This window comes from Humulus lupulus, chromosome X (assembly GCF_963169125.1).
Source record: "Humulus lupulus chromosome X, drHumLupu1.1, whole genome shotgun sequence".
Taxonomy (NCBI): domain Eukaryota; kingdom Viridiplantae; phylum Streptophyta; class Magnoliopsida; order Rosales; family Cannabaceae; genus Humulus; species Humulus lupulus.
In genome coordinates this window covers 45,185,455-45,198,081 of record NC_084802.1, presented here as the reverse complement: position 1 = coordinate 45,198,081, position 12,627 = coordinate 45,185,455, and positions in this window count along the sequence as shown.

The window sequence follows — 12,627 nt, the reverse complement described above, 5'->3', positions numbered from 1 at the left end:
GGGTTTGTGTGGTTGGGGATTGAGAGAAAGAAGAGTGGAACGCTAATTTACAATAGTACACTTGTTTGGTTCATGTGCTTTGGTTTTAAATTTAGCTTCCATATTTTAGTTAGCTAGTAATTGTGTTTCCTATACTTTATTTTTTTTTTCTTTAATAAATTTGCCCATACAAATTAGGAAAAGTATATTTCCCATATTTTTGCACAGTGATAGTATAAAAGTCATATTTTTAAAAAATTCTCTTTCAGTTATATATATATGTGTGTGTGTGTGTGGGTTTATATCACTAGAAGTCCCCAACTTTTTTGAAAAATATTACTTAGGTCCTCAAACTTTATTTTGTATCACTTAAGTCCTAAAACTTGCTAAATATGTATCACATAGATCCTTTTAGTTGGAAAATTGTTTACAGGATGCGTAGCAGAAAATGATTTGTGGCCCAACGGAAAGCAATTTATAACCTAGATAATTTTTTTGTAATTAACTGTTGGGGATTTATGGCTTACACTTTCTAAACCAACAATGAATAATGAGAATTAATTTAATATTTCAAACCCTAGAGACTAATCAAGAACTATATTCAAAGTATGAATGCAAATATTGATAATTAAATAAACATATTCAAAGTATAAATGCAAATCTTGATAATCAAAGATTAAGTAATTAAATAATTATGACATGAATTTAGAAACATTTAATCATAATATAACCATTTATTTAATGTAAGAATAACATAAATTAGATCAAGAAAAAGAATAGACCTTTGTGGAGAGAAAACCAAGTTACATAAAATCATAAGTCTATGATTTTATGTGAATCACAAAATGTAACAAGGCTTGACATAATTGAAGATTTTTTGTCCAAAAATCTTTATTCCTAGCCTCCTCCTTGAGATTGCTTGAAACTACTACGATGGAATGAGAATAGGATGTACAAGTGTTGAATCTCCATGCAAGTCAAGTTTTCTTGATGAAGATCTTGGAGAAAACTAGTAACATTGAGAGCTAAAGAGAGACAGAAAGGTTTTAGAGAGAGAGGTAAGTGATCAATTCACCAAAAACTCAAGCAACCCCTTTAAATAGTATATAGACTCAACCAATGAGATTAGAGCATTTTAAACTAAGTTTTGGAGCCAAAAACTCGTGATTGTATGGTCTCGTACAAATGGCTCAGGCGATGCATTTCCACCATGCAAGCGATGCGTCGCTTGTGTAGTGTTTCAAAGGACCAGCGACACGTTACCTCCCAGAGGCGCCGCAACGCAGGTCTCTCTGACTTGGCACCCCAAAACTTGTCTCAAAACATTCCCAAATGCCTCCAAACTTTTTGGGTACTCTTATATACTCCAAAGAAACACTTTGGACCCAAAATGTTGATTTATAAATGCTTATACCAAAAGTCAACTCACACATGTTGACTTTAGTAAAACCATTATGGTTTTTTTACCTCTTCGTGCCTAACCAATTTTTTATCCTTGGTATTTTGAATTTTGAATTTTGAATTTCTAATTTATTTCTTTATTTAATTATTCTTTTTAAATATGATTTAAATTAAATACTTAAATAGGTTATAACTGATCAGTTTTATTTTAAATAAAATAAAGATTAATTAATCAAATTAATTATCTTTATAAAACTAAAAGAGCAATACTTTCAGAGATAAAAATTTTAATTGAAAATTAATTATTTTGACTGCCAGACTCTCTCTCAGAAAAAGAAAGCAATAGATTTTTCTAAACCTGAAAATCTATTCACGACATCCTCTCTCTTATCAAACTTTTCTAGATCTCATGTGTTGAGGACATCTAGAGAATTCTAAATCAACTTTTTGAATCCTACGTGCCCACACACGTCCTTGTGTGTTTGAGGATTGGTCTGGAAGATCAATGTGTGAGCTTTCAGAATAAGGATAGGAAGATAGTTGATTTACACAAAAATATTTGTGGACTCTTGATAGGCTACAAGAGGTAATCTCTAATCTATTTGCATTTGAATTAATATATCTATATATGTATGATCATGGCTAATATTAATATTTTTTAAAAAGAATCATTTTGCTGTGCATTCTGATCTTCACATTTAATACCAACAAAAAGATAATTCATAACTTTTATAGATGATTGCTCTATGTATACTTATGTGTATTTTCTTAAGAGTAAGGATGAGACATTTAATACATTTAAAATCTATACAAATAAAGTAGAAAATCAATTAGAGATGAAAATTAAGACTCTTAGAAGTGATAGAGGCGGTGAATACTTTTCAAATGATTTTCATGAGTTTTATGAACAACATGGTATTATACATGAATGAAGTGCATCATACACTCCACAACAAAGTAGAATGGCTAAGAGAAAGAATATGACTTATCTTGGGATGCTTAACTCTATTCTTTTATATGTTAAATTGTGTTATAACTTGTAGGGTGAAGCTTTGCTTACTGCATGTCATATATTGAATCGAATTCCTATGAAAAAGAACAATGTGTCTCTATATGAGTTATGGAGAGGAAAAAAGTCTAACCTAGGCTATCTTAAAGTGTGGGGGTGCCTTGCTTATTGCAAGAGCACGAAGCTTAAAAGTACCAAGTTGGGTCCAAGAGTTGTTAAGTGTGCATTTGTGGCTATGCCTCAAATAGCAAGGTCTATAGACTATTATACTTGGAGTCTAATGTGATAATTGAATCAAGAGAGATGGAGTTCTTTGAGAATATGTTATATTATGATAGCAACTCTCAATAACCCACAAGTGTTGGAGAATCTCGTGAAGAGGAAGATCCAAAGGTTGATGAGCAACCTATATTGCCTTAGAGAAGCCAAAAGCTTAAAGAGTTGAGATTAAATGAGAAATGTTCTCAAATAGAGATATTCTATGGTAAGCTTGAAGAAATCACATGGAAATCCCATATGATTCTTCAAGTTGAGGATGATCCCAAAATCTACCAAGAAGCAATGTCTTTGAGAGACTTCACTTTTGGAAGAAGGCAATAAATAATGAGATAGATTCAATTATGTCAAACCACACATGAGAATTGGTAGACCTTCCACAAGGTTCAAAATCAATTGGGTGCAAGTGGGTAAATGTCACACTGATGGCACAAGGTTCAAAACCATTATGGTTTTTGCACCTCTTCGTACCTTAAGAAGAGGTTGGATGAAGCCAAGGGAGTTTGGCCCGAATAGCTCCCCCAGGTGCTGTGGGCATACCGGACCTCGCGCCGAACTTCGACGGGTCACACTCCTTTCTCTCTGGCTTTCGGGAGTAAGGTCGTCAATCCTATCGAAATAAAGATAGCCTCGCATAGAGTCCAGACATTTGACCAAGACCAGAACGACAAACTGCTCTGCGCGTCCCTCGACCTAATTGACGAAAAATGAGAAGATTCGTAGCTGCAGCTCGCATATTATCAACAGAAGATCACTCGTTATTTCAACTCAAAGGTCAAGAAACGCATCTTTATCATAGGCGACCTGGTGCTCAGAAGAGTCTTCTTAGCCGGTAAGGATCCCAAGGACGGAATGTTGGGGCCAAACTGGGAATGACCCTATCAAATAATAGAGGTTGTGAAAGAAGGAACCTTTAAGCTAGCTCGGCTTAATGGAAAAGCAGTCCCACGGACTTGGATCGCTATACACCTGAATAAATATTATCAGTAATACTTTTGTAAGGCTTAGTTAGAAAAGCCACCTTGTTTTACTAAATAACGAGATAGTTTCTTCGTTTCTTTGTATATTTTTGTGAGCGTAATGTTAAAAGAGCACGTTCCAAGTAACCACGAAAGGTCCTTTCCTGATTACTTGGGGGGCATATATATACTGGATATAACCAGGTCCTAAAACTTAGAAGTTGATTCAAATTGGTTAATCGATGTTTTTCTTAAAAAGCACGAGATATCAATAAAGAATTAACGTGAACTAAGTTTCTAAAATCAATGTCCTGGATACAACCAGGTCCTAAAACTTAGAAGTTGATTCAAATTGGTTAATCGATGTTTTTCTTAAAAAGCACAAGATATCAATAAAGAATTCACGTGAACTAAATTTCTAAAATCAATGTCCTGGATACAACCAGGTCCTAAAACTTAGAAGTTGATTCGAATTAGTTAATCGATGTTTTTCTTAAAAAGCACAAGATATCAATAAAGAACTAACGCAAACTAAGTTTTTACCAAATGTGCTGAAAATGAATAACAATAATAATAAAAATAGATTAAAATGATTTGGGGAAACCAATTATCTCGAGGAGAAAAAACCTTGTGGTAAAAAATTACAAAAAAAAAAAAGAACAAGTCCTAGGCCCCCCCGGGCCGCTCCGATGAAGTCACCCCTTCGGTCTCCTGCAGCGGAGGTCTCCCCAGTCTCAGAGGGCGCCTCCTATTGAAGACGAGCCTTGAACTTCTCGAGGAAGGGCTCCCACACCTTCGGCGCCAGGAAGGAGAAATCGCCATCCTGGTTGAAGGCCCAGCAATGATAAAGCATGGCCTCCATGGAGGAGCTGGAAGATGCCCTCTCTGCCACAAGGGAGGCCTTGGCCTCCTCAAGCTCGACCTTCGCAGCAGCCAACGTGATCTGTGTAGCCTCGGCCTCCAGTTGCTTAACCCGGATCGCCTCCAGATCGGCCTTCGCAGCGGCCAAGGCGACCTGCGCGACCTTTTCACTTTCCTTGACAGCCTTCAGGGCAGCCTTGGCATCTCGCTATTGCTATTGTGCAGACGTGAGAGCGGCCTGAGCAGTCTGGAACTCGCCCTTGATCTTGTCAAACCTGGCCCTAGACCGAGCTATGCTGCGGTGTAGAGCCAAAGACCCTGCAAAGGAAAAGATAATAAGGCATGTGCTATAAATAAAACAAAGAGAGTTAGCTAAGTTAACTAAGTAAACTTACCGTGAGGGTCATCCCCAGTGAAGACTCCATAACATTCTCGGGGCTCCTCGTCTCGATCTCCTGCAAGTCCCTCGGGGTGGCATTGTAGTAATGATCCACCGTATAGTTCGCGGTCTCATAAACCGTCCCTCGGAAGGCCTCGGGGATTTTCTCCAGGGCCTGAGTGTTAACTGGGATGCGCACTATTGGAGTGGGAGCTGGCGGGGTTCCAGATGGTGCCTCCAGTTCCCGAGTAGGGACCGGAGGTCCCGGGGGAGGCGAGGGCATGTTCTCTGCGGCGGCAGGGACCTGGCCCCTCCCCTTCGTGGGAGACTTGGAGGTGGTCTCGGGAGGAGCCTTCTTGGTCAGCCGGAGTTTCTTGACCAATGGCTCGGACGACCCAGAGGGAGGATTCCCCCCTGGAAGATGGACTGCAGGACGTTGTCTCCGAGCTGTGCCATCTCTTCGCCTGAAACAAAAATAAGGGAGCGTTAGTATACATGTAAGCATGCTTAGATCACAAGAAAAGTCTAAGGGTGTATTGAAAAAGTCCTACCCTCCGAGCTAGAGGAGGAATCTATTGCCACGACCTCCGGCCGCGGAGCTTCTATGGGGGAGTCTAGGTTTATAACTTCGCGAATGAGAGGGGGCTCTGGGTCTGGATCCGCCTCAGGACTGGACTCCTCTACATACTGCCTAAGCCCCGGAGCGACTACACCCTCCAGAAGGGAGGGCCACGACCTAAGGTTGGTCCCATACTCCTCAAAAAAGGCCGACCTAAAAGCCAGGGTGGTGTCTACTACTACAGTGCCCCTAGGGCGGCCCATGTCATGATGCAACACTAGTTGATCAACGCACTGGAGTAGAGTTATGTTAAGGTCTGGGTCATCTTGATGACGATGTACAAGCTGTCTAGGGTTAAACCTAGCAAGTCGTAGGTCTGCGGCAGCCCTATCTAATTCCCTAAACAAGTATGGGTTACCTTGGCTGGAGGGGCCGGCTGCTGCCCCAGACTGGACGCGGTCCACGTCGAGCCCCTGGGCGACCTCGAGAGCCCACTTCTGACGTACGAGCAGCACCTTGTCTTCCTCCTCCTGCTCATCATTGTCCGCAGCACCCCCTTCGGGGATGGGCACCAACTCGCGAGCTACTGGGATAGCCCACGACCTCCTCAAGGCCAGGGTCTGGCCCGGAGAAATTAACTTGCACGCCAGCATCGTCTCATCAGATACGAGCTGGCGGTAGTCTTTTTCATTTGGTGGGAGCCCCGCCAAGGTCTCATATTGACCTCGGAGGGTAACCGATTTGGTCATCCTCGCAAAAATGGTTGCACGATGGTATTCAAGTCAATACACATGAAAAGAAATAAAGCAAACGTGGCGATTTTGCGAGCTGAGGGTAGAAGAAACTTACGAGGACGGTTGAAGTAGTGATGATCGCAGTTGCGAAACCCTGTCGACATAAAGAACTGGTCCTTGAAGTCGTTGGGGTGGCTGGGCAGCTCGATGACTGCAGGAGAATTGGGAAAACAGGTCAGGTAGTACAACCCGTCGCCTCGCCCCTATTGATCCGGGCTGGCTTTGAGGCAGAAGAAATAAAGGATGTCTGCTGGTGTAGGGACCTCCCACTCATGCTTCAGGAAGAGGTACCTCAGCCCCGCCAGCAGGCGGTAGGAGTTAGGAGGCAGTTGGAAGGGAGCCAGCCTCACGTAATTCAGAAAGTCCGCGAAGTACTGGTCCAAAGGTAGGAAGGCCCCTGCCTTGAGGTGTTCGTCGCTCCAGGCTGCGAACTCCTCGTCGAGGGGCGTGCAGCTCCTCTCGCCCTTGAGGGGAGGTCGGGCAACAAGAGCGCCTGTCCCAATTTCGATGTTATGGGACAATAAGATCTTGTTGACCCTCCCTTGGTTCGTAACCTTTGAGACTATCCTCTCTGCCTCAAAGAAGGCATCAGGTCCCACCTCGACCTCTTTCTCCACTGTGGGACTGAAGTGGGGGATTGGAGATTCCGCTACTATCTCTTTCCCCTTGCTAGCCTGCTGGGATGATGAACCAGCAGCGCTCTTTTTAGGTATGTTCTTCTTGGGCCCCATCTGGTCACCTAACGAACAAAGATGAAGAAAGTTTAAATAGGCGACCTAAAAATAGAAAAGGGAATCTAGCGCAAGAAGTGATTTCCGTACACGGGCTGAGGTAATCTTAGCCCGCGGTGCGTGAGGCCACACGATGCTGTGATCAGGCGCCTGTGTTTCCAATGGATCCCCGATTGCTCGGGATCTGTGTGTCAAGAAGGTCAGGATAATGCTTGCCTTGGAGGGAAAGTTTCAAAAAGCAAAACCGCCTAGGAAGCGTGACCCCTAAGCTACCCGATTTTGCACCCCAGAAACCTATCGCCTTCCCCTCTCCAAACAGGCATTCCATAAAGCTACCTAGAAAAGTTACCCAGAAATTATCTTGTCCTATACATCAAGTTCCTAGACATGTTCTAATATAGTCGATATACCTAGGATCAAAACCTATGCACCAAAAATCAGCCAAAAATAACCTGCAGTGTGTGACTAAGAAAGGGGCTTACCTAACAGAAAAATAGAAAGATCAAAGCATGCAACAGGCAAAGGACTTACAGTGTATTTTCCGTATGGAAGCCGTAGAAAGCGTAGGAATCGGAGTCCTAGTGGAGTCTTTAAAGCTGGACTGGTGCAGAAACTCTTATGGCAAGAGCGTAGGGATCTCTGGGATGATAACCGGAAGAAGAAAGACTTCTGAGGATAAAGAGGAAAGAAGATGAGAAATTTTTTTTTTCAAATAAAGGGTGGCTAATGCAGAAGTTGGCCAACCTTATATATACGTAAGAGGTAAAAGAACGAGGATCGTTCGATCGCATTAATGTGAGATACGAGGGTCATAACTCAAGAGGCAAAACAACGGCCGAAGATAGGCTAGGCCATTTAATGCAATTCTCATAAGACGGACAGTCGCCAACCACGACACTCCACGTGTCCGATACTTGTGCAGTGGACGGGACATGGAGAGTCGAAAAGGAAACTTAAAAGCCCTCGCTGTGAAGGTCGTAGATGACGTCAGGGATCACGAGCAGGGGCTTGGGGGGAAAATGTACGCCCTAAATATCCGCGATATCGGCGAGCTAGAGAAGAGCCTAATTCAGTCCGCCACGTGCAAATCGTCCGCCCGGAGCTGTCATTACGGGTTTCCACCTGTCCAGTCCGAGCTGATTAGAGAGTTAGCAGTTCACTCAACGGCAGTGGGTCAGCGATATGGATGTCATGAGCTGGCGCTGCATCAAGCTCGTGATGCGGCACTAGTCTGACACCCAAACCCTTGTGAAGATAACCACGCAATGTAAACATGCATATATCAGACATCACGTGTCTATTCCATTCCTAAATTCTCGGGCACGCAGTGTAAACGTGCGTATTCAGACATCCCACGACTGGTTTGGGCCATGCGGCCCATTATCCCTCCTTACCTATTGATTAGACCACACTTCACTGTCAGGTTTTAGGAATTAATCATCAGTATCACAGAGATGACGTGAAGGGTAAAGAGATCACAGGATGACCCCCTTTGCCAACTCAAGTATCCTCTCCCTATAAATACCGAGACCTTGGGCATTGCAAGGGGTTGGCATTTTTTTTGTAAAGAAACACTCTGTAAGGAATAGTCAAGAGATATCAATAATATCGACTAGTGGACTAGAGAGATTTTAACCTTCGAACCACCTAAAAAGGAAAAGAGTGATCACCTTCCCATGTTATTAATTTCCCAAGTCTAGAAGTAAACTATTTTCCTATTATGGTTCACTAATTAGCACTAATCCATCCTGTTTATTTGTATAATTATCTGTTGGTGAAGAACCGCGTCAACATAAGCATTTGTCCACATTATTATGTCTAAACCCATCTAAAACTATGGCTTCTCTTGCCATTGTTTCGGTGCTTGTATAAATCCATACAATGGTATAACAAGCCTACACACTTTATGTTCATTTCCCTTTAGAACAAAACCCTCCAGTTGTTCCATATAGATATCTTCATAGAGATCTCCATTTAGGAATGTCGTTTTGACATCCATTTGATGAACATAAAGATTATATATTGATGATAAGGCAAACAAAACTCTTATTGTGGTTGTCCTAGTAACTGGTGCATATGTGTCAAAACAATCGATTCCTTCCTTTTGTTTAAACCCTTTAGCTACTCATTTAGCTTTTAAGGTTTGTATGTGCCATCAGTGTGACATTTCCTCCAAAATACCCACTTGCACCCAATTGATTTTGAACCTTGTGGAAGGTCTACCAATTCTCATGTGTGGTTTGACATAATTGAATCTATCTCATTATTTATTGCCTTCTTCCAAAAGTGAGGTCTCTCAAAGACATTGCTTCTTGGTAGATTTTGGGATCATCCTCAACTTGAAGAATCATATGGGATTTCCATGTGACTTCTTCAAGCTTACCGTAGAATATCTCTACTTGAGAACATTTCTCATTTAATCTCAACTCTTTAAGCTTTTGGCTTCTCTAAGGAAATATAGGTTGCTCATCAACCTTTGGATCTTCCTCTTCACGAGATTCTCCAACACTTGTGGGTTATTGAGAGTTGCTATCATAATATAACATATTCTCAAAGAACTCCATCTCTCTTGATTCAATTATCACATTAGACTCTAAGTATAATAGTCTATAGACCTTGCTATTTGAGGCATAGCCACAAATACACACTTAACAACTCTTGGACCTAACTTGGTACTTTTAAGCTTCGTGCTCTTGCAATAAGCAAGGCACCCCCACACTTTAAGATAGCCTAGGTTAGGCTTCTTTCCTCTTCATAACTCATATAGAGACACATTGTTCTTTTTCATAGGAATTCGATTCAATATATGACATGCAGCAAGCAAAGCTTCACCCTACCAGTTATAACACAATTTAACATATAAAAGAATAGAGTTAAGCATCCCAAGATAAGTCATATTCTTTCTCTTAGCCATTCTACTTTGTTGTGGAGTGTATGATGCACTTCATTCATGTATAATACCATGTTGTTCATAAAACTCATGAAAATCATTTGAAAAGTATTCACCGCCTCTATCACTTCTAAGAGTCTTAATTTTCATCTACAATTGATTTTCTACTTTATTTTTATAGATTTTAAATGTATTAAATGTCTCATCCTTACTCTTAAGAAAATACACATAAGTATACATAGAGCAATCATCTATAACAATTATGAATTATCTTTTTGTTGGTATTAAATGTGAAGATCAGAATGCACAGCAAAATGATTCTTTTTAAAAAAATATTAATACTAGCCATGATCATACATATATAGATATATTAATTCAAATGCAAATAGATCAGAGATTACCTCTTGTAGCTTATCAAGAGTCCACAAATATTTTTGTGTAAATCAACTATCTTCCTATCCTTATTCTGAAAGCTCACACATTGATCTTCCAGACCAATCCTTAAACACACAAGGACGTGTGTGGGCACGTAGGATTCAAAAAGTTGATTTAGAATTCTCTAGATGTCCTCAACACATGAGATCTAGAAAAGTTTGATAAGAGAGAGGATGTTGTGAATAGATTTTCAGGTTTAGAAAAATCTATTGCTTTCTTTTTCTGAGAGAGAGTCTGGCAGTCAAGATAATTATTTTTCAATTAAATTTTTTATCTCTGAAAGTATTGCTCTTTTAGTTTTATAAAGATAATTAATTTGATTAATTAATCTTTATTTTATTTAAAATAAAACTGATCAATTATAACCTATTTAAGTATTTAATTTAGATCATATTTAAAAAAGAATAATTAAATAAACAAATAAATTAGAAATTCAAAATTCAAAATACCAAGGATAGAAAATTGGTTAGGCACGAAAAGGTGCAAAAACCATAATGGTTTTACTAAAGTCAACATGTGTGAGTTGACTTTTGGTATAAGCATTTATAAATCAACATTTTGGGTCCAAAGTGTTTCTTTGGAGTATATAAGAGTACCCAAAAAGTTTGGAGGCATTTGGGAATGTTTTGAGACAAGTTTTGGGGTGCCAAGTCAGAGAGACCTGCGTTGCGGCGCCTCTGGGAGGTAACGTGTCGCTGGTCCTTTGAAACACTACACAAGCGACGCATCGCTTGCATGGTGGAAATGCATCGCCTGAGCCATTTGTACGAGACCATACAATCACGAGTTTTTGGCTCCAAAACTTAGTTTAAAATGCTCTAATCTCATTGGTTGAGTCTATATACTATTTAAAGGGGTTGCTTGAGTTTTTGGTGAATTGATCACTTACATCTCTCTCTCTCTCTCTAAAACTTTTCTGTCTCTCTTTGGCTCTCAATGTTACTAGTTTTCTCCAAGATCTTCATCAAGAAAACTTGACTTGCATGGAGATTCAACACTTGTAAATCCTATTCTCATTCCATTGTAGTAGTTTCAAGCAATCTGAAGGAGGAGGCTAGGAATAAAGATTTTTGGACAAAAAATCTTCAATTATGTCAAGCCTTGTTACATTTTGTGATTCACATAAAATCATAGACTTATGATTTTATGTAACTTGGTTTTCTCTCCACAAAGGTCTATTCTTTTTCTTGATCTAATTTATGTTATTCCTACATTAAATAAATGGTTATATTATGATTAAATGTTACAATTACTAGCTAACTAAAATATGGAAGCTAAATTCAAAACCAAAGGACATGAACCAAACAAGTGTACTATTGTAAATTAGCGTTCCACTCTTCTTTCTCTCAAACCCCAACCACACAAACCCTTTCTCTCTCCAAACCCAGTCGCACGGTTCTCTCTCTCCCATCTCTATTCTCTTTCCTTTTGCCCTAGTTGCCACCTCCCTTATCTTCCACTCGCCTGCCTCACCATCTCCATCATCATCATCTCCGGCCACCCACCCTCACCACCTGCAATTCACCTTAGGCGCGCACCTCTGCGAAACCCAGCCGCGCCATCGACGAACCCAGCCCCAATTTGCCATCTCTACGCGATTCCATTCGCAAGCCCCTAAATCCAAAACGACGGGGCTAGGCTGAGACAAGGGATGCTGGTGGTGGTCAGAGGCTAGGGAAAAGGGTGGTGCTTGGGCTGAGTGCGATCTGTGGTGCTTAGAGTTGCGCAAAACGACAGGGATGGTTGGGGTTGCGACGGGGTTCTGCGCGCAGGGGATGGGGGGTTCTGATGGTGGTCGGAGGTAAGGAAGGAGGGTGGTTCGTGGTCAGATTTGTTTTTTTTTTTTTTTTTTCTATCTTAAGGTCTGTAGTGACTGGTTACCTTCATGTTCTTTGTGTGTAGATTTATGGGGGTAACTGGTTGCCTTCACGTTCTGATGTGTGTGTATATTTTTAGGTTTTTTATCGTAATTGGTTACCTATGTTACTAAAATCATACTTACTTATTCTTCCTTTTTTTAATGAATTGTTCTTCCTCTTTTCCCTTCAAATTTGATGTTTCTTTTCATTTCTAATATGAGTGATTCGCCACCCCACTTATGGTAACTAGTTACCCCTCTTATGACTAAACATTACTCATCTCAGGGTAACTGGTTACCCCTTTTGATATATGTTATTTAACCTAGCTCTAGAACTTTTTTTTTTACATAAATGTGAAAAATCAAATAAGTAACTGGCTACCCTTTCTGATACATGTTATTTAACCTAGTTCTAGGATTTTTTTTTACATAACTGTGAAAAATCAATCAAGTAATTGGCCACCTTACTTAGACTTAAAAAAAAACGTACAATCTA